This window comes from Tachypleus tridentatus, chromosome 12 (genome assembly GCF_004210375.1).
Source record: "Tachypleus tridentatus isolate NWPU-2018 chromosome 12, ASM421037v1, whole genome shotgun sequence".
NCBI classification, from domain to species: domain Eukaryota; kingdom Metazoa; phylum Arthropoda; class Merostomata; order Xiphosura; family Limulidae; genus Tachypleus; species Tachypleus tridentatus.
The window spans coordinates 104,492,367-104,515,380 of NC_134836.1; positions in this window are offsets into that span (position 1 = coordinate 104,492,367).

The following is a 23,014-nucleotide window of genomic DNA, read 5'->3' on the forward strand; positions in this document are numbered from 1 at the left end:
GTAAAAGTCATGCGAAAGAACCACAGTGGCTCCCCTGGTGTCAACATATCAAAACTGTAGCAAATTTATCGGCATTACACTCTTCACCTCACTATGTTGTACTGTTTGCGAAATATGATTGGTTGAACTGCGAAATTTCTTTATAACAACCATGTGCATGCGTTTTACACAACGTGGGGATAATTTTAGTGTTTGTTAAACACAAACTTTGATTTTTAACGTTTACGAAAACACTTATTCAAGCTACTCAACAAAAATACACGTTAGTATTCTGATAGAGGGCCTCTACATATATCTATATTTATACGCATATAAAGCAGAGTCGTTCGTCTGTTTGTTTTTCTCTGTGTTTTTTAAAAGATTTTTTCGAATAATTGACAGAACCAACCTCGATAAAATTTGGTAGAAAGAACTCACGATGACCTCTAAAAGATTGGGTTTAAATAAATAATAAATCAGAGGAAAGGTTCGAATTTGGTAGCTTTTTTAATTTTACTGCCTTAATGAAGGCTGAACTGAGCAAGGAATTCAGTAGCCAAACGAAAGTTACGCAGCATAGTAGAAGTGACTTTGCTTCAAACGAACCGGTCGTCTACTACGGCTCAAAATAGTAAAAGGGGCGATCCACGCCCTTATTTGGAGCATTGTTTTTTTAAGTTTAACACAAACGAGAACTATAAGAAGTATACTTAATATCTAACCTATATAAAAGACAGTGTTCATCACGCTACGTCACATCTGATTTCTTGAAATAGTAATCATAAAGGCCAAAACGCATTTATCAAGATAGAACGGTTCGGAAAATTGTATTTAGATATGACGTAATATCTCCTTTACGATGAAAAACACATTACGTTTCTTCGGAGATTTCGACACCACTAGGGTCATTATTACACAAGAATTAGTGTTAAATCTATCAGATCAGAAGAAAGTGGAACAAAAGTTAGATAATTAAAGAAAACCCTGAACCTAAAAATACTCGAAAAGTTGAAAACTATGGATACTTATTATTCCACAAACGTATGTAAGCTCTTGAGTTAAGGCAATATTATTGTACTAATCTTGGAATATGGTGATATTATTGTACTAATCTTAGAATATGACAATATTATTGTACTAATCTTGGAATATGGTGATATTATTGTACTAATCTTGGAATATGACAATATTATTGTACTAATCTTGGAATATGGTGATATTATTGTACTAATCTTGGAATATGACAATATTATTATTATCGTGATATTATTGTACTAATCTTGGAATATGACAATATTATTGTACTAATCTTAGAATATGACAATATTATTGTACTAATCTTAGAATATGACAATATTATTGTACTAATCTTGGAATATGGTGATATTATTTTACTAATCTTGGAATATGACAATATTATTGTACTAATCTTGGAATATGGTGGTATTATTGTACTAATCTTGGAATATAACAATATTATTGTACTAATCTTGGAATATGGTAATATTATTGTACTAATCTTGGAATATGACAATATTATTATTATCGTGATATTATTGTACTAATCTTGGAATATGATAATATTATTGTACTAATCTTAGAATATGACAATATTATTGTACTAATCTTAGAATATGACAATATTATTGTACTAATCTTGGAATATGGTGATATTATTTTACTAATCTTGGAATATGACAATATTATTGCACTAATCTTGGAATATGGTGGTATTATTGTACTAATCTTGGAATATAACAATATTATTGTACTAATCTTGGAATATGGTAATATTATTGTACTAATCTTGGAGTACGGTAATATTATTGTATTAATCTTGGAATATAATATTTATTTGATGCAAAAGTGAAGAAGTACCAAAGAAGACAAGTATAGTTAACCGTATATAAAGGATCAGAATAATAACAGTTAAAACGCTTTTAACGGAAGAAACAAAAGTTATTATTATACCGTATTTAAGGTACAATATCAGCCACATAAAGAGTAAATGGTCTGTTTCGATTGTTTTTCACGTGAAATGTTGGATGAAGTATATGAGCCAAGCAAAGAAATATTAAGTAAAACATACAGTAAGAAGTTATTAGAACGAGATATATTTATTAAACATGTCTCCCTCTAGTACAGCAATAAGTCTACGGATTTACAAGGCTAGAATCATGGGTTTGATTCCCTGTGGTGGACTCAGCAGATAGCCCGAGATGGCTTTGCTAAATGAAAACACATTGAACAACATAAGTTATTGCTACGTCTTTAACCTAGGCCAGGTGGTTAAGGCACTCGACTCGTAAGCTGCGGGTTCGAATCCTCGTCACGCCAAACAAGCTCGTCCGTTCAGCTTGGGGGCGTTATAACGTCACGGTCAATCTCACTATTCGCTGATAAAAGAGTAGCTCACGAGTTGGCAGTGGGTGGTGATGAATAGCTGCACTCCCTCTAGTTTTATATTGCTAAATTAGAGACGGCTAACGCAGACAGCCCTCGTGTAGCTTTGCGCGAAATTAAAAAAGCAAACAAACAAACAAGAGCGAGCATTTTCTGTGATATAGTTTCAACCAGTAACATACGTAGTATGTCCTAACCACTAGGTCATGCCAGGACTGGACAGGTGGAAGCATAGTTCACTTGTCGTTAATTGTAACCATTCTACAATTTACAATTATTACTGCTAAATGATTGGGGTTAGATTACCTACAGAACATCTGATAAGCATCGTGCTATACTGACACCCGTAACGCGAGTTCTGTACAAAGTTCAAACAATCCCGACAGAGGGCAACACTTCTGAAATCGTGGTAAAAATTATTACGAAAGAAAAAAATTGATCAGTATTTTATGCTACAAGATGAAAATGTAAAACACATGAACTATTTTACCCTGACATTCTACTAATCTGTAGTATGCGTATTCATGTTTAATTGCTAGGTTTAAAATTCCATAATAAACAACACATTCAAGAAATTAGTATGGTATATAAGATATTATACTGAGTAAGCATTATATATAGATTTTTCCGTGTTACTCATTTGTTTATAGTACAAGCTTGCATAGCGTGCTGTGTGTGCTGTCAAAAATTATCACTGTGCCATTGGGTTTTTGTTTCTTTTCATATGATGTCACATATAGGCTGATGATAATGTTTCACACACATTCATTAAGAAACCTTATACGGGTTTCCAGTAGGAATAGCACAATCACATCTAGACTACACATCTTAAGCATCATATATAATGTTGCCAACAAGACCTCTTTGATCACAGGCATGTAATATGTTTTTTGCACCTACTTTTAGTAAATATGTAGCCCAAAAAACCATTAAAATTGTTATGTTTTAGTTTCGTTTTCTTTCTGTCTTACAACTTGATATTTTTGTATTTTTCTTATTATTTGTATCCTGAGTTGGTGTTTTATTTTCCCTCTTAAGCGCTGTGTCCGCATTTATATCTCCCTACAACATCTGTATTCTCTCAAGGATCCGCCAATTTGAGGCACCATTTGGATGATAGGTAAATTAGTAAGTTTAGAAAATATATTTGCCACCCTAATATTTATACAATCAACCAGATTTAACATAGGCTTAGTTTAACCACATATCTAGTGAACTTTCGGCCTACAGGTTACCTGTGGTTGAATTTGTCCAACTTTTCTTTTTGTTGATTTTTATTCCTCACTTTAGATTGTAGATTGGAGCAAGGAGAAAAAACTAGCTTTTGTGTTGAGCGTGCTAACGTCACACAAGTTGGCTGATTGTAGTTAAATAATTAGTAGTCGTTCCATATGTGATAAGAGCCAGGTTAGTTTACAGAAGGTTAATGCCCACCTCCTAATCATATTGATCAGCAAAAGTGGTTAAGAAACTAAAATGAAACACTTCAAATTCAGAACAAAAACTGTGTTCATTGATTCGTTATCGCCATCTTTTGGATTTTCAGGAACTTAACGCAGTATATAAACAATGAAACCAATCCTAAAAAATCTCTTTAAGTTTCAAATAGTTATTAGTGCAATTACAGTCTGATATAACATGTCAAACTTAAAAGACGAGAAAGTGGTGAAATGGACATATACTGAGTATGGCTGTGTGGAACATTAGTAAGATAAAATATTGTTTTAATGCAATAGATGACAGTTGTAAGAGAGAGATACAAGAACAATTTGTTTGTTTATTTTGTGCCACATTGGACTATTTGCTGTGTCCACTGCGGAAAATCGAACCACAAATCTTTGGTTAAATTCTTTGTTGTTGTTTTCATTTGGTTTGGACCAAAGTCTCGTTCTTACGATAATGTCCCCTTGTGTACTAACAACTGTTGATTCCTCACAGTTAGAGCTACATGTTCCTCACGTTTATAACAGTTCACTTTTTCTGACGTACTTTGGTAATATTTTTTATTCCATACAAAGTTTTGTACGAAATTCTTGACAATATGATCTATCACGTTACATTTTTTTAATTTTGTAACTTATTGTCTAGCTAACCATTTAAGTTATTCTAGACTACGACCAGAAGAAGTTTAGTTTCAATACTATTTAATCTGATGACCCCATAAAATGTAAATGATATTTCCAGTCGCTCGTCTGCGACTTTATTAGAGTCAAACTCCATTACCAACTAAGATCTCCCTTTCATATATTTTGCTTTGGTCTTATTTTCATATCTTCGTCTGTTAGGGCATCTACGAACTGGTCACTTGTCAACGAATCCGTCATTTCACGTGAAGCATCAGGGTAGGATAAATTGGGCAAATTTTCCCAAACCTTCCACACGTTTGGTAGTGTGTTTTCGTTCCTTTGTATTTTGATTTGCTATAAAAGCGAGGGTCAACTCATACGTTTTCATCAGAAAAAAATTGGTGGTTGGTGACGTTGACTAGCTACTTCCTTTTTAGTCTTTACAATATAGTCTAGTAGCTAAAGCGCTCGACTCCCAGTTTGCCGGTCGCGGGTACAGATGTTATCACTGAACATACTTACCATTTCAGCAGTGGGAGATGTAATGTGACAGTAAATTCCAATATTTGTTGGTAAAAGATTAGTCCAAGAGTTGACGGCGTTTACTTGTTGTTTTCTTTCTAGTCTATCACTTCTAAATTATGGACGGCTAGTACATATAGCCCTCAACTAGTTTCGCTACATTATGGACGGCTAGTGCAGACAGTCCTCGACTAGTCTTGTGCGAAATTCAACAAACAGTGCCTTCTATCATGTTATTATATAACAATATCAAACAACAAACTAGAGTATTTCATGTTAGATTAGTAATAACAATTGTGTAGTAGGAAATTAAAATTAAGTAAATATTTGTAACTCACTTCATGAAGATTATTCAAGTAAAAACAAACATCGAATAGTTGAATCTTTTTTACTACTTTAGACTCTAAAGGTGTGAAGTTACCATTTTCGCAGTACTTTTAGGCCTAAGTATTTTATATTCGTAATTATGCACTGCCATTTGTAGCTTAGTATTGCTAATAGTATAATTTAGAAAAATTACTTGTCACACGAAATAAGATTATCAGCTGTTATACCCACAAATGAATTATATAAAATAAACTGAAAATTAAGTACGTTTCTTTATTTGAGTTTCTAAAGTTGAACACGTGTAATTAACCTAAAGAAACTTTAATATTATTCATTTACAGTAAAGAAGGGCTACGTACGTCACAAGTGTTCTCAATGTGTTGTAAGCATGTTTGAATCACGGGTTTTCATAGTGAATAACTGACCACAACTTGCGCAACTGTAAAAATATTTGTACAGTTGAAAATTCACCTATATGAGTACGTTCAACTCGATAAATAATAATAGTAATAAACCAGCCGTATTACCACGTGATTAATAAAAGATTCTCTTAGGACATCAAAAATTGCTTCTCTTATATATAATTGTAAAAATATAGAAAAAAAGAAAAAAGATCTTATTAATAATAATTGTGAAGTCTCAAATTTCTATGTATCTCCGCATGGATTCAACAAACCTAAATACCAATTTTGATGTCCCTCGCGAGTATAGCGGTAAGCCTACGAACTTATAACGCTAAAATCAGGGGCTCGATTCCCCTCGATGGACTCAGCAGATAGCCAAATATGGCTTTGTTATAAGAAAAACACACACAAACACATACCAATTTTGACGAAGATCCATTACACCCTGCAAAGTAATTACATGGACACGCAACAGATTATGTGGGTGTTTTCTTACAACAAAGTCACATCGAACCAGCTGCTGTGTTCACCGAAGGGAATTCAACCCCTGATTTTAGCGTTGTATATCCTTAAACTTACCGCTGTACCAGCAGGGAGCCGTACAAGAGACACTACTGTTATATTTGTATAGATTATGAAATAACTTAAAATATTAACATTAATTAAATTTTATAGTTTTAAGTAAATGACTATATCATAGTAAATACTCTATTTTTATTCTGCTAGGTATTTATTATTCAAAAATATACATGATAATGCTTTATATTAATTGTAATAAAAGTAAACATCGTCAAACCTGTGACCCTCGGATTACGAGTCGAATGCCTTAACCACCTGGCCCTCATTCAGAGTAGAATAATGGCTAAATAAACAAACCCCATAATATTAAGGGGTTCCGCCCGTGAATCAACCGGGGACATTTTACCTGTAAAACAAACGTAATGATCACTAGAATCCCCGTCACACCAAATGTGCTCGCCCTTTAAGCCGTGGGGGCGTTATAATGTTACCAATCTTCCAGGTGGAGCCTCGGATATGCTCTTTATTTTGTATATATCTTTTATGACATTAGTAACATTTCCTTTACCACATGGAAATATCCTTTTTTTATTTGAATTAATTTTCTTTGTCGTTAATAATATACATATATTATATACTTATTTGTAGAAACATTTTTTTTTGCTGGAATTTATTAAAAATTCCTAAATACCTTCTTTAGATTTTCATCCATTACCTCCTACATTTGTTCTTGAATTTAATTAATATTAAAACTAAAGCTTTAACCATATGTGTATACAAGAAGGGTAACACCTTCCTTTATCTCTTTTCATTTTCTTTCGCAGTAGAATTAACTTTCACTGTGTTAAACCTCCTTTCATTTACTCTATCTGTACAACGACAGTCTTTTAAAAACGTTTTAATTCTTTGAGTATTTCTTCTTTAGCTTTCTCGTCTTAAAGTAAATTAGAAATCCTGTGAGCTTCGTCTTTTGTCTTTATTTTTAATTTCGCGCAAAGCAACTCAAGGGCTATCTACGCTAGCCGTCCCTGATATAGCAGTGTAAGACTAGAGGGAAGGCAGCTAGTCATCACCACCCACCGCCAACTCTTGGGCTGCTCTTTTACCAACGAATAGTGGGATTGCCCGTCACCATATAACGCCCCCACGGCTGAAAGGGCGAACATGTTTGGTGCGACGGAGAATTCGAACCCGCGACTCTCAGGTTACGAGTCGAGGGCCTTAAGCCACCTGACCATGACGGGCCGCTAAACCTTAAAATATATAGAAAGGGTACATTTTTATCGTTGATTTCAAATATGAATTGTATATTTTTCTTTTACTTTATTTGGAATTTTCTTGAATTTTTCTACTTTAACAATTATTATTCCAGGTTAATAAAATAACATAATATATCTTTCATGGTGTTCTTAAGTAATTACATTAATCTAAAGTAAAGTAATTTCACACTCTATTAAAAATTTCATTTTTAAAATATCCCATTACTAATATTGTGCAAGTTGAGACAAATGTGTTCGAGATAATTGAAGATAAATATTATATGTAATTATAATATTTATCAAAGTGATATTTCTAAATAATTGAATCTAAACCTTTAAGGGCACACATTTTATTGAATCTAGATACAAGAAAGCTTATATAAGGGTCCAACAAATATTCTGTTGCTTTTAACTCGTATTAATGATCGACACAAGGGTATAATTTTATTAAATTTGTAGCCATTAAAATATGATTTATTCTATTTGAATCTTTAATTCTGATGTAAATGGTTGTAAAGTTATGTGCAAAATATTATTTAGTGGTTCCATGTCGGTAATGTTTTAAATGCTAATGAACCTGAATATCGAAAAGTTATGTAATAATATTGCTTATTTAGTTTCTTAAGCCATCAACAGATGTCAGGACAATTATTTATTGTTCTTAATCATTTTAACAACTGAGATTATTGTCAGCCATACTTCCTAAAAAAACATAACACGACCTCTATTTCCATACTGCTATTTTAATTTGACATTTCGATTTTTTCAAGAGTATAAGTCTACTTTTTCTAAATAAGAATGTTGTTTCTTATTATTTTCAATTAAGCACAAAGCTACACAATGCTCTGCCCACCACGGGTATCGAAACCCGGTTTTTAGCGTTGTAAGTCCGCAGATATACCGCTGAACTACTAGGGAGCTCTAAATAAAAAAGCCAAAAGGTATAAATCGAGTTACAATAAACATCCTATTATAAAAGATTGGGGTCATATTACATTTATCTTATGAAACATTAAGTAATTATATTAATAAAAAATAAGAATTTTATGCGCTAAGGCCAGATTAGATCGCAATGTAAGAACACACGGTAAGGAGAACAACAAGTAAAGTAACGAAAGCAGTGTTTATGACATGAAGTAAGACGCGAAGTGTTCTATCTATATATTTGTTTAGGTTGAAAATCAAAATGTATCATTACCAGAGCTGGCATATAGATAATCGGTAATATGTTAGGCAGGTGTAATATAATTAGATTAATACTATTAACATTCATGATTTTAAATATTCTTGCTAACTATACAGAAAGGTTGTTATATTAGTAACAGAGAGTAAGAGTGGAATTGACTGTAACATTATAACGCTCCCACGCCTGAAAGGGCGAGCATATTTTGTGTGACGGATATTTGAGCCCGCAACTCTCAGATTACGAGTTTAGTACCTTAATCACTTGGCTATGCTGGGGCCAGCGGCGGAAATACATTTCGTGTATTTAAAATTTATTTTTCATATTCGTTTATTAGCGATAAGAAGAGTCTTCATGACTAAACATGAAGGGGAAATGGACAGAATCTGACAAGTGTCAACGTGACACTTGTGGAGAAAGTTTTAGAGGACAAATATTTAGAAATAGGACAAATATAAATGCAAACGAAAACTGAAGTATTTCGAAAAGTCACCTTTTTATCTGTGCTACTATTATAGATTAATGTTTGTGTGTTTCCATAACAAATCCACATCGGGTTATCTGCTGTGTCCACCGAGGGTAATTAAACCCATGATTTTAATATTGTAACTGCGTAGACTTATCGCTGTTCTATCGAAGTTTTATAAATTAACCATCTAAGACTTTTTTCACACGTGTCACGCTGAACTAGGGCAGATGCTGCCCATTTGTTTGATTTATACTGTTTATTATACCTAAGACAAATGATATATTGTGGCCAAACTAGATATCATTATAAACTTATAAAGTTTATTATAAATTTTAGGGGAAGCTACCTAAACAATTCACAGTAGATGATACATACCCATTTAAATACTGTCTGCAAAATACACGAATTTTGATTTAACAATTTTTGTTTTTATTTTACAATAAACGAATCTTTGTCCAAACTATTATATCAAAGAAAAATGTTATAAATCGTTTCAAACAATGTGTCTTTAAAAATATAATTTTCTTCGTCGATCTATAATTTGTTAGTTTAGGTAACTCCTTTTTTCATTGTTTTAATATCTTATTCGAATTCAGAAAGAGATTAACATCAACATATATTTACCTTTCTGTGTTTTACATTTTAGAGAAACTCATAAATTATTTTTTACAGAGATTTAATTCCAGAGACATGACATGTGATTAACACGGAAAAGCATCGCAGTCTCTTAGATTCAGCCATCTTTCAGTTATATTAATCTATAGAGACCAGGTGATGGGCATCTAGGGAAACAAAGTAAGAGAAAGAAATCCATTCATTTTATACGACTTTCGGGCAATTTATATGATAGATTAACAAGATAACTTGCTGGGGTAGAAGGGTTGATAATCTATGAGCTTTGGCAAAAATATTATAGCATAGGTTAGACATTTGATGCGAAGATTTAGTGGAAAAAGTTATTCTAAACACACATTCTTCATTGGGGAAAATGAGAATACATGGACGTGTGAGATTAGTTGAAGTTTATTGTGGAGAATGGACAATTTTCCAGTTATTATATCGATGTTAAGTTCAAATAGTTACAGTGAAACTGTGTTTCAAAGGACACACTATTGTCCACTATACAATAAGCCGTTTAATTTTATTAATTAATGTTAGCACAATATGTGTGTTATTTAATTTTAAACTGTGTTCTGTGTGTATGGAAAGCTTCAGTGCTTAAATTCACACGAATATTTATAGTACAAGGAAGGAGGAGAATGAAACTGGTTTATTCTTTCATTGCACGTGATAAATAGGTCTTGTAAACGTAAACATAAGTTCAAGTTTAATTCATCTAGATTATATATAGTATATTGAAGGCCATGAAAGAAACTTGTTAACTTTTCCCATATAAGTAACAACTAGTACGCAGAGAAATCCATATTTAAATTTCCTAACGTTAAAATAAACTCCACCCATTCATACCCATTCATCCAATAGTTTTTTTGTAAAATGTTAGGAGGATATTAGCTAATTGAAAACATTATAATATACATTAAAAGGAACATAGAAATGAATAAAAACAGCCTAAATTCACTGAATGGTTATCCATAACTATTCTAAAATAGTTATGTTCTTGTCACTCCAGCCGCTAGATCTATTTGTTTGTTTTGAATTTTCTCGCAAAGCTACACTAGGGCTATCTGCGCTAGCCATCCCTAATTTGGCGGTGTGAGACTAGAGGGAGGGTAACTAGTCATTACCACCCACCTGCAACTCTTGGGCTACTCTTTCACCACCGAATAGTTGGATTGGCTGAAACATAATAACGCCATCATCGCTGAAAGGACGAACATGTTTAGTGTGTCGGGGATTCGACTCCTGATGACCACGTGTCGTGCCTATCATACTTGAAGGATCATCGTATGCTATACTTAAATATCTAGTTTTAAAACCTCTGAACTTTAAATTCTATGTGATGAAAAAGAAATAAAGAAGGATAACATGGGAGTAAAGATGATAAGAAGTTAGTTTAATCATTTCTCCCACAATAGGGAATTACAGATAAGAAGTTAGTTTAATCATTTCTCCCACAATAGGGAATTACAGATAAGAAGTTAGTTTAATCATTTCTCCCACAATAGGGAATTACAGATAAGAAGTTTTGACTCGTTTACATATCATAAAGAACGAGAGCTTCAGTATTTAAAAAAAATACAAAAAACTTGAAGACTTCTAGTTTTACACAGTTTATCTGTTGACGTTTTGTTGCAGAACAGAGTTGGTGAAATGACTTTCATGTTGAACATTTCATCAAGCATTCTTTTTCGTTTGTTTCAGTTTTGGAATAGAATGTAATATGTTGTACAGTTTATTGAGTTTCTTAAAACACACAAAACGATTTATTATCAGTTCTAAGACAATTGTGCACTACTTGAACACGAGGTTTTTCGAACATGAAGGAACATTCTTCATGAAGAGTAGCCATCTTAATAAAAAGGTTGCACGAAGTATGACAGTATGATATCCTTATATGGTAAATTAATTTGGGGTTTAGTTACGAATCATCATTTTACATACGTTTGTTTCAGTTAGTGTTTTTCATTTGGAAGTTGTTTTTTTAATTTTTCCGCAAAAGGTTTCTTCTCTAATTGTTCATAAACTTTATTAACATTTTATTCTAATAATTTTAAATGGATTTAGAATAACAAAAACCAGATTCCTAGTTGGTTGAAGGGATGCTTTCGTGAATCATTAGATTTCCGAAAAAGTGGATAGCCGCCATCGAGAACTATCATGCGATACCTTAATAAATTCCCAGAGAAGTAAACATACTTGAGTTTTCGGTTTTAAACTTTTAGAGGAATGAATATGTGCGCTTCTTATTAAAAGATAAAGCGAAAACAACAGCTACAAAACAAACTAAAAGATAAGTTGGTAGTAACGTTGAAAAAATATCACTGGTGTCTTACTTCTATAAAAGAACCAAGCCATAAAAGCTCCATAAGTTTTAGTTGAAGTGAGATTTCACAAACATAAGAAATTACACTGTTACAGTTATTTACAACGGCAATTACTTCAGATCTTGATATTACGAGGTTCTGTGAATGTAATGAGATTTTTGTTAGATCACTATGTTGCGTGTGTTATTTAATAATTTTGTAGAGTGGTATCATTCTTCTCAGAGTAGATGTATTTGTATTGAATTCTGATGTCACGTGCTCAGAGACCACTCTGAGAAAGTACTGGAAAAAGCTGATTGCTTTCGACAAGTCTACCTGTCTAAAGCAGCCGGACTTTATCGGGTTTTTGAATGTGATTTACCGGTTTTTTTGTTTTTATTCTACGTGTTTCCAACTATCGTAAATCTGTTTGAATATGCCAGCTGAGGAAAGTAACTCGTTATCCAACGTTAATTAAAGTGAAGCATTTTGCTTGAAGCAAAACATAAACTATTATCATTAAAGCTGTTTTTTTTTAAAGTGCAACAAAAAACAAAATACCGATAAGATATCATCACTCACTCTGTCACGAGACATAGTCATGCTTATGACGTCACATTTTTTCAACTAATCGACAAATGGAAAGGAGCATTCTGATTGGACTGCGTTAAACAAAATCATAACATGGCCGAAACAGAACCAATCGTATATGAGAACCCGCGTATCTTGGTAGATTTTTCTTTGTTTTTAAATTAGTTTTTCGTAATACTTTTACTGCCCAGTTCCTGCTGCTGTTGAAACCCTCATTTCATGGTAAGTATATTCTAAATCTTTCAATTTTTTATTTTGCGAGTGATGACTTGTTTTCGTTAAAAAATTATTCACCTTTCGAAAATGGGATAAGAACGATTACACAGTCTGTGAGCATCTTTTATATTGGTCTCAGTGCAACAGAAAGGGATAAGAACTATTACAGAGTCTGTGACATCTTTTATATTGGTCTCAGTTCAACAGAAAGGGATAAGAACGATTACACAGTCTGTGAGCATCTTTTATATTGGTCTCAGTGCAACAGAAAGGGATAATAACTATTACACAGTCTGTGAACATCTTTTATATTGGTCTCAGTTCAACAGAAAGGGATAAGAACGATTACACAGTCTGTGAACATCTTTTATATTGGTCTCAGTTCAACAGAAAGGGATAAGAACGATTACACAGTCTGTGAACATCTTTTATATTGGTCTCAGTTCAACAGAAAGGGATAAGAACGATTACACAGTCTGTGAGCATCTTTTATATTGGTCTCAGTGCAACAGAAAGGGATAATAACTATTACACAGTTTGTGACATCTTTTATATTGGTCTCATTGCAACAGAAAGGGATAAGAACTATTACACAGTCTGTGAACATCTTTTATATTGGTCTCAGTTCAACAGAAAGGGATAAGAACGATTACACAGTCTGTGAACATCTTTTATATTGGTCTCAGTTCAACAGAAAGGGATAAGAACTATTACACAGTCTGTGAACATCTTTTATATTGGTCTCAGTGCAACAGAAAGGGATAAGAACTCTTACACAGTCTGTGAGCATCTTTTATATTGGTCTCAGTGCAACAGAAAGGGATAAGAACTCTTACACAGTCTGTGAGCATCTTTTATATTGGTCTCAGTGCAACAGAAAGGGAAAAGAACTATTACACAGTCTGTGAACATCTTTTATGTTGGTCTCAGTGCAACAGAAACCAAACAGTTTTACATTGGTCTGAGACTTAAAACAGGCAGACATTTTAGTTGTTTTGAAACTGAAACACGGGAACATGAAGTAATATTCAAAGTGAATTAATCATCTCGCTTCAAAAGTAGATAACAGCTAACTCACACATAGGCAGAAGATAATCCGAAAGTAGATGATATATAACCCAGCCTCCCAGTGGCACAGCCGTATGTCTGCGGACTTACAACGTTAGAAACCGGATTTCGATACCCGTGATGAGCAGAGCACAGGTAGCCCATTGTGTAGCTTTGTGCTTAGTTTCAAACGACCATAAACAGATAATCCAAAAACAGCTATAGATAACACAAAGGTAGATGTGTATACATGCCGAAGGTAGTTGATAAATAACCCAGAGACAGACAATAGAATACTAAAAGATAGGAACTAGATAACTCAGAGCTAGGCAATAAGTAACCGAGAAGTAGACAATATATAACCCAGAGGTACGTGAGTGATAACAAAGAGGTAATGATAGGTAAATCAAAGGTTATCCAGCCCTGTCCCGCGAAGCGAGGCATAGCTGAGTATAAAAACTGGGGCACAGGCGTTCCATACATACTAAGCCATACTGGTGCAGTAACCAACTGACATCAAGGAAATGTTTTTGTCTGTATTTGGACCCATTATCCTTTTAAACAAGTTGACTAAACTTGGCACGTCAACTAAGTAGTCAAAAAGCCAAGCTGATTTATATTAATCTCTTCCATATATTTAAAAATAAAGATATTTTATTCGTTAACCTCTATATGGTTACTGCAGTAGCTACTGTAAACAAATTTGAGACTGACCAAAACTCACACCACAACAAAATTCTACAAGTCAAAGAGAGCAAATACAATTTTCAGTATTTTAGGTTTGTTCATAATAACCAAAATATATACTAATAAAATATCTAGCTACAGTGCAGAGAATAAAGATGTCACTACTGTTTCCTGTTCTTACGCTAGAATTTGAGAAGTGTTTCATAATTAAAATATTTTTCACTTCTTAATGTAGAACAAATATATAGTTATTCGTAAAATCAAAATTCAAGATTATTATTCAATTTAACGTATTGAATGCATCAAATTCAGACAGTTTAAATCCTGACCACATCTCTACTGTAAAATGTGTTGATAAGTGACACAACTGCTTTGCCATTTCTGCCAAGTTTCTCGACTCTGCACTACACCTTCTCACTTCCACTTCAATTCTTTTGTCGTACAATAATTTTCTCGGAGAACGAACAGTACCGAAAATGGGAAGTGTTTAAAACTCATTCGCGTGGCGGCGTCCCAGTCAACTCAGTCATACAGAGAATTTATTGTTAAATCATCACGTCACGCTTCATCATTGGATTGTTTATGTGTAGATAATACTAGTTATTAGCATAAATATTTTTAAATATAAATACTTATCATTAGCAGAGCTTCGAAATCTCTGTGAGCAGAAGAACATGAAGTCTAATGGAAGAAAACGTGAGTTGGTTGAAAGGCAAGTAAATATATCGCACGAGTCTCAGTTGGTCCCCCTGTCGTACAGAGGTAAGTCTACGGATTTACAACGCTAAAATCAGGGGCTCAATTTCCCTCAGTGGACTCAGCAAATAGCTGAATGTGACTTTGCTATAAGAAAACACACACACACACACAGTTAACTTGAGCTAGGCCTAGTGGCGGATCCAAAATACACGTGATGTAAATATGGTGTACAAGCAGTAAGTTACTTCATTTAATAATTAATAATTAGAATAAATAAAATGTTACTTGAAAGTAGTCTGTACCCTGAGAAGGGGGAGGTTTATGAAGAAGATTGGGTAAAATATTCATATATATTTTTTCACTTCCCTATAGATCTGTCGGAGCACAATTTAATTATATTAAATATCATTGTTAATTTTTCAGTCAACTTTGTCGAAATGTGCATCACCTCTAACAGAAATCGTCAACAACCGGGTCATACTAGGACTGGACACTGGAAATGTATGATCTCACCCCACCTCTACCCCTATTTTTGTAATAGAACGAAAATACATATCAATTTACCTGAATACGTACGGACAGGATAATGTGACAACTAAAACTGCCCCTCAGTGGCTCAGCAGTATGTCTGCAGACTTACAATGCTAAAAACAGGGTTTCGATATCCGTTGTGGGCAGAGCACAGATAGCCCATTGTGTAGTTTTGTGCTTAATTGAAAATCAACAAAAACAGCAACGACAACTGAAATAAAAACTGTTGCAAATGTAAACAAAAACAGACGAACGTTAATGACTGAGTTAATCACAGCTGTACCACGCGAACGTTAATGACTGAATTAATCACAGCTGTACCACGCGAACGTTAATGACTGAATTAATCACAGCTGTACCACGCGAACAAAAGGGCAAAAAATATTTCTCTTTCTCGCAGAAATTGTCGCTAACCTTTTTTGGTAAACTTGTGCAAATGTTTTGATTTGCAAATGAAAAACATGAAACGGAAGAATGAAGTATTTTTAAAATAATTTGTCAAAAATGTCAGGTAAGACTTAAAGTGTTAACCCAGAGGTAGGTGATAGATATTTCAAGATCAGAGATAGATAACTCAGTGGTAGATAATAATTAACCCAGAGGTAGGTGATAGATATTTTAAGGTCAGAGATAGATAACTCAGTAGCAGATAATAATTAACCCAGAGGTAGGTGATAGATATTTCAAGATCAGAGATAGATAACTCAATAGTAGGTAATAACTAACCCAGAGGTAGGTGATAGATATTGAAAGGGTCAGAGATAGATAACTCAGTAGCAGATAATAATTAACCCAGAGGTAGATGATAGATATTTTATGATCAGATATAGATAACTCAGTAGTAGATAATAATTAACCCAGAGGTAGGTGATAGATATTTTAAGGTCAGAGATAGATAACTCAGTAGCAGATAATAATTAACCCAGAGGTAGGTGATAGATATTTTATGATCAGATATAGATAACTCAGTAGTAGGTAATAATTAACCCAGAGGTAGGTGATAGATATTTTAAGGTCAGAGATAGATAACTCAGTCGTAGATAATAAATAACCCAGAGGTAGGTGATAGATATTTCAAGATCAGAGATAGATAACTCAGTAGCAGATAATAATTAACCCAGAGGTAGGTGATAGATATTTTAAGGTCAGAGATAGATAACTCAGTCGTAGATAATAAATAACCCAGAGGTAGGTGATAGATATTTCAAGATCAGAGATAGATAACTCAATAGTAGATAATACCAACCCAGAGGTAGGTGATAGATATTTTAAGGTCAGAGATAGATAACTCAGTAGCAGATAATAATTAACCCAGATGTAGGTGATAGATATTTTATGATCAGAGACAGATAACTAAGTGGTAGATAATAATTAACCCAGAGGTAGGTGATAGATATTTTATGATCAGAGATAGATAACTAAGTGGTAGATAATAATTAACCCAGAGGTAGGTGATAGATATTTTATGATCAGAGATAGATAACTCAGTAGTAGGTAATAATTAACCCAGAGGTAGGTGATAGATATTTCAAGATCAGAGATAGATAACTCAATAGTAGATAATAATTAACCCAGAGGTAGGTGATAGATATTTTAAGGTCAGAGATAGATAACTCAGTAGCAGATAATAATTAACCCAGAGGTAGGTGATAGATATTTTATGATCAGAGATAGATAACTCAGTAGCAGATAATAATTAACCCAGAGGTAGGTGATAGATATTTTATGATCAGAGAAAGATAACTAAGTGGTAGATAATAACCAACCCAGAGGTAGGTGATAGATATTTTAAGGTCAGAGATAGATAACTCAGTAGCAGATAATAATTAACCCAGAGGTAGGTGATAGATATTTTATGATCAGAGAAAGATAACTAAGTGGTAGATAATAATTAACCCAGAGGTAGGTGATAGATATTTTAAGGTCAGAGATAGATAACTCAGTAGCAGATAATAATTAACCCAGAGGTAGGTGATAGATATTTTATGATCAGAGATCAGAAAGATAACTAAGTGGTAGATAATAATTAACCCAGAGGTAGGTGATAGATATTTTAAGGTCAGAGATAGATAACTCAGTAGCAGATAATAATTAACCCAGAGGTAGGTGATAGATATTTTATGATCAGAGATAGATAACTCAGTAGTAGGTAATAATTAACCCAAAGGTAGGTGATAGATATTTTAAGGTCAGAGATAGATAACTCAGTCGTAGATAATAAATAACCCAGAGGTAGGTGATAGATATTTTAAGGTCAGAGATAGATAACTCAGTAGCAGATAATAATTAACCCAGAGGTAGGTGATAGATATTTTAAGGTCAGAGATAGATAACTCAGTAGCAGATAATACCAACCCAGAGGTAGGTGATAGATATTTTATGATCAGATATAGATAACTCAGTAGTAGGTAATAATTAACCCAGAGGTAGGTGATAGATATTTTAAGGTCAGAGATAGATAACTCAGTAGCAGATAATAATTAACCCAGAGGTAGGTGATAGATATTTTATGATCAGAGATAGATAACTCAGTAGCAGATAATAATTAACCCAGAGGTAGGTGATAGATATTTTATGATCAGATATAGATAACTCAGTAGTAGGTAATAATTAACCCAGAGGTAGGTGATAGATATTTTAAGGTCAGAGATAGATAACTCAGTCGTAGATAATAAATAACCCAGAGGTAGGTGATAGATATTTCAAGATCAGAGATAGATAACTCAGTAGCAGATAATAATTAACCCAGAGGTAGGTGATAGATATTTTAAGGTCAGAGATAGATAACTCAGTCGTAGATAATAAATAACCCAGAGGTAGGTGATAGATATTTCAAGATCAGAGATAGATAACTCAATAGTAGATAATAATTAACCCAGAGGTAGGTGATAGATATTTTAAGGTCAGAGATAGATAACTCAGTAGCAGATAATAATTAACCCAGAGGTAGGTGATAGATATTTTATGATCAGAGATAGATAACTAAGTGGTAGATAATAATTAACCCAGAGGTAGGTGATAGATATTTTAAGGTCAGAGATAGATAACTCAGTAGTAGATAATAATTAACCCAGAGGTAGGTGATAGATATTTTATGATCAGAGATAGATAACTAAGTGGTAGATAATAATTAACCCAGAGGTAGGTGATAGATATTTTAAGGTCAGAGATAGATAACTCAGTAGTAGGTAATAATTAATCCAGAGGTAGGTGATAGATATTTTAAGGTCAGAGATAGATAACTCAGTAGCAGATAATAATTAACCCAGAGGTAGGTGATAGATATTTTAAGGTCAGAGATAGATAACTCAGTAGCAGATAATAATTAACCCAGAGGTAGGTGATAGATATTTTAAGGTCAGAGATAGATAACTCAGTCGTAGATAATAAATAACCCAGAGGTTGGTGATAGATATTTCAAGATCAGAGATAGATAACTCAGTAGCAGATAATAATTAACCCATAGGTAGGTGATAGATATTTTAAGGTCAGAGATAGATAACTCAGTCGTAGATAATAAATAACTCAGAGGTAGGTGATAGATATTTTAAGATCAGAGATAGATAACTCAATAGTAGATAATAATTAACCCAGAGGTAGGTGATAGATATTTTATGATCAGATATAGATAACTCAGTAGTAGGTAATAATTAACCCAGAGGTAAGTGATAGATATTTTAAGGTCAGAGATAGATAACTCAGTAGCAGATAATAATTAACCCAGAGGTAGGTGATAGATATTTCAAGATCAGAGATAGATAACTCAGTAGCAGATAATAATTAACCCAGAGGTAGGTGATAGATATTTTAAGGTCAGAGATAGATAACTCAGTAGCAGATAATAATTAACCCAGAGGTAGGTGATAGATATTTTATGATCAGATATAGATAACTCAGTAGCAGATAATAATTAACCCAGAGGTAGGTGATAGATATTTTAAGGTCAGAGATAGATAACTCAGTCGTAGATAATAAATAACTCAGAGGTAGGTGATAGATATTTCAAGATCAGAGATAGATAACTCAATAGTAGATAATAATTACCCCAGAGGTAGGTGATAGATATTTTATGATCAGATATAGATAACTCAGTAGTAGGTAATAATTAACCCAGAGGTAAGTGATAGATATTTTAAGGTCAGAGATAGATAACTCAGTAGCAGATAATAATTAACCCAGAGGTAGGTGATAGATATTTCAAGATCAGAGATAGATAACTCAGTAGCAGATAATAATTAACCCAGAGGTAGGTGATAGATATTTTAAGGTCAGAGATAGATAACTCAGTAGCAGATAATAATTAACCCAGAGGTAGGTGATAGATATTTTAAGGTCAGAGATAGATAACTCAGTCGTAGATAATAAATAACCCAGAGGTAGGTGATAGATATTTCAAGATCAGAGATAGATAACTCAGTAGCAGATAATAATTAACCCAGAGGTAGGTGATAGATATTTTAAGGTCAGAGACAGATAACTCAGTCGTAGATAATAAATAACCCAGAGGTAGGTGATAGATATTTCAAGATCAGAGATAGATAACTCAATAGTAGATAATAATTAACCCAGAGGTAGGTGATAGATATTTTATGATCAGATATAGATAACTCAGTAGTAAGTAATAATTAACCCAGAGGTAGGTGATAGATATTTTAAGGTCAGAGATAGATAACTCAGTAGCAGATAATAATTAACCCAGAGGTAGGTGATAGATATTTCAAGATCAGAGATAGATAACTCAGTAGCAGATAATAATTAACCCAGAGGTAGGTGATAGATATTTTATGATCAGATATAGATAACTCAGTAGTAGGTAATAATTAACCCAGAGGTAGGTGGTAGATATTTTAAGGTCAGAGATAGATAACTCAGTCGTAGATAATAATTAACCCAGAGGTAGATGATAGATAATACACAGAAATGTGTTTTCAGCGTTAACCAAAAGCAAAATAAATTTAAACAGATAAATGTCTTCGGATTATAGATTCGTTCAATGTTTTAATGAAATATACCAATTCACATTCAAAGAGCAAGAGTTATCACTTTAAGCTGCTTAACTAAAGAAATCATTAGATGCTCACATCTGTATTTGCAAACTTTTACAACGTATAATAAATTGTGGCTCAAGAAGTTAAAAGGGCCAAGCATGGCCGGGTGGTTAAGGCACTCGACTCGTAATCCGAGGGTTGCGGGTTCGAATCTCCGCCATACCAAAATGTTCGTCCTTTCAGCCGTGGGGGCGTTATAATGTGACTCCCACTATTCGTTGGTAAAAAAGTAGCCCAAGAATTGGCGGAAGGCGGTGATGACTATCTGCCATCCCTCTAGTTTTACACTGCTAAATAATGACGACTAGCACAGGTAGCCCTCGAGTAGCTTTGTGCGAAATTCAAAAGAAACCAAGAAGTTAAAATTAAACAATTAAGTAAAATAAAAATTATTAATATGTTTAAAATATTCCAGTTCAAATTAATGTTTAAATTATTCTTTCTACTTTTTATAATTATTTATAAAAGCCGTACGTGAGTGTAAGGTTATATAATCTGTTGTTAAGTGAAATTCATTCACATAGGACAATTTGTCTGATGCGCACCGCGAGCATCAAACCCTGAATTTTAGCATTGTAAGTTCTCCGATATACAGCTGAGCTTTCGGGGAAAGAGAGTGAGCTTGTATGGAAATATTGTAGTCAGACTAAATCAGTAGCCAAACATTGGTGGAAAAAGTTAGTTCTTGAATTGAAATTTTTGTGGCTCAAAAGAAGGAAAGTAGTGTTCTCACAATCTGTAACTAAACATTGATGGAAAAAATTAGTTTTTGAATTGAAACTCGGTGTAAATAGAATAAAGGGACTAAACAGTTCTACTTACATAAACGATTTATTTCTCTTTCGATTAACGACATCCTAATTTTAATAATATAGGCGAGTTTAACTACTCACAGAGCTGGACTAACTTAACACACATCTGACATAATATAGGATAGTTTAACAATACTCACACAGCTGAACTAACTTAACACACATCTGACATAATATAGGAAAGTTTAACAATACTCACACAGCTGGACTAACTTAACACACATCTGACATAATATAGGAAAGTTTAACAATACTCACACAGCTGGACTAACTTAACACATATCTGACATAATATAGGAAAGTTTAACAATACTCACACAGCTGGACTAACTTAACACACATCTGACATAATATAGGAAAGTTTAACAATACTCACACAGCTGAACTAACTTAACACATATCTGACATAATATAGGAAAGTTTAACAATACTCACACAGCTGAACAAACTTAACACACATGTGACATAATATAGGAAAGTTTAACAATACTCACACAGCTGAACTAACTTAACACACATCTGACATAATATAGGAAAGTTTAACAATACTCACACAGCTGGACTAACTTAACACACATCTGACATAATATAGGAAAGTTTAACAATACTCACACAGCTGAACTAACTTAACACATATCTGACATAATATAGGAAAGTTTAACAATACTCACACAGCTGAACAAACTTAACACACATGTGACATAATATAGGAAAGTTTAACAATACTCACACAGCTGAACTAACTTAACACACATCTGACATAATATAGGAAAGTTTAACAATACTCACACAGCTGAACTAACTTAACACATATCTGACATAATATAGGAAAGTTTAACAATACTCACACAGCTGAACAAACTTAACACACATGTGACATAATATAGGAAAGTTTAACAATACTCACACAGCTGAACTAACTTAACACACATCTGACATAATATAGGAAAGTTTAACAATACTCACACAGCTGGACTAACTTAACACACATCTGACATAATATAGGAAAGTTTAACAATACTCACACAGCTGAACTAACTTAACACATATCTGACATAATATAGGAAAGTTTAACAATACTCACACAGCTGAACAAACTTAACACACATGTGACATAATATAGGAAAGTTTAACAATACTCACACAGCTGAACTAACTTAACACACATCTGACATAATATAGGAAAGTTTAACAATACTCACACAGCTGGACTAACTTAACACACATCTGACATAATATAGGAAAGTTTAACAATACTCACACAGCTGGACTAACTTAACACATATGTGACATAATATAGGAAAGTTTAACAATATTCACACAGCTGG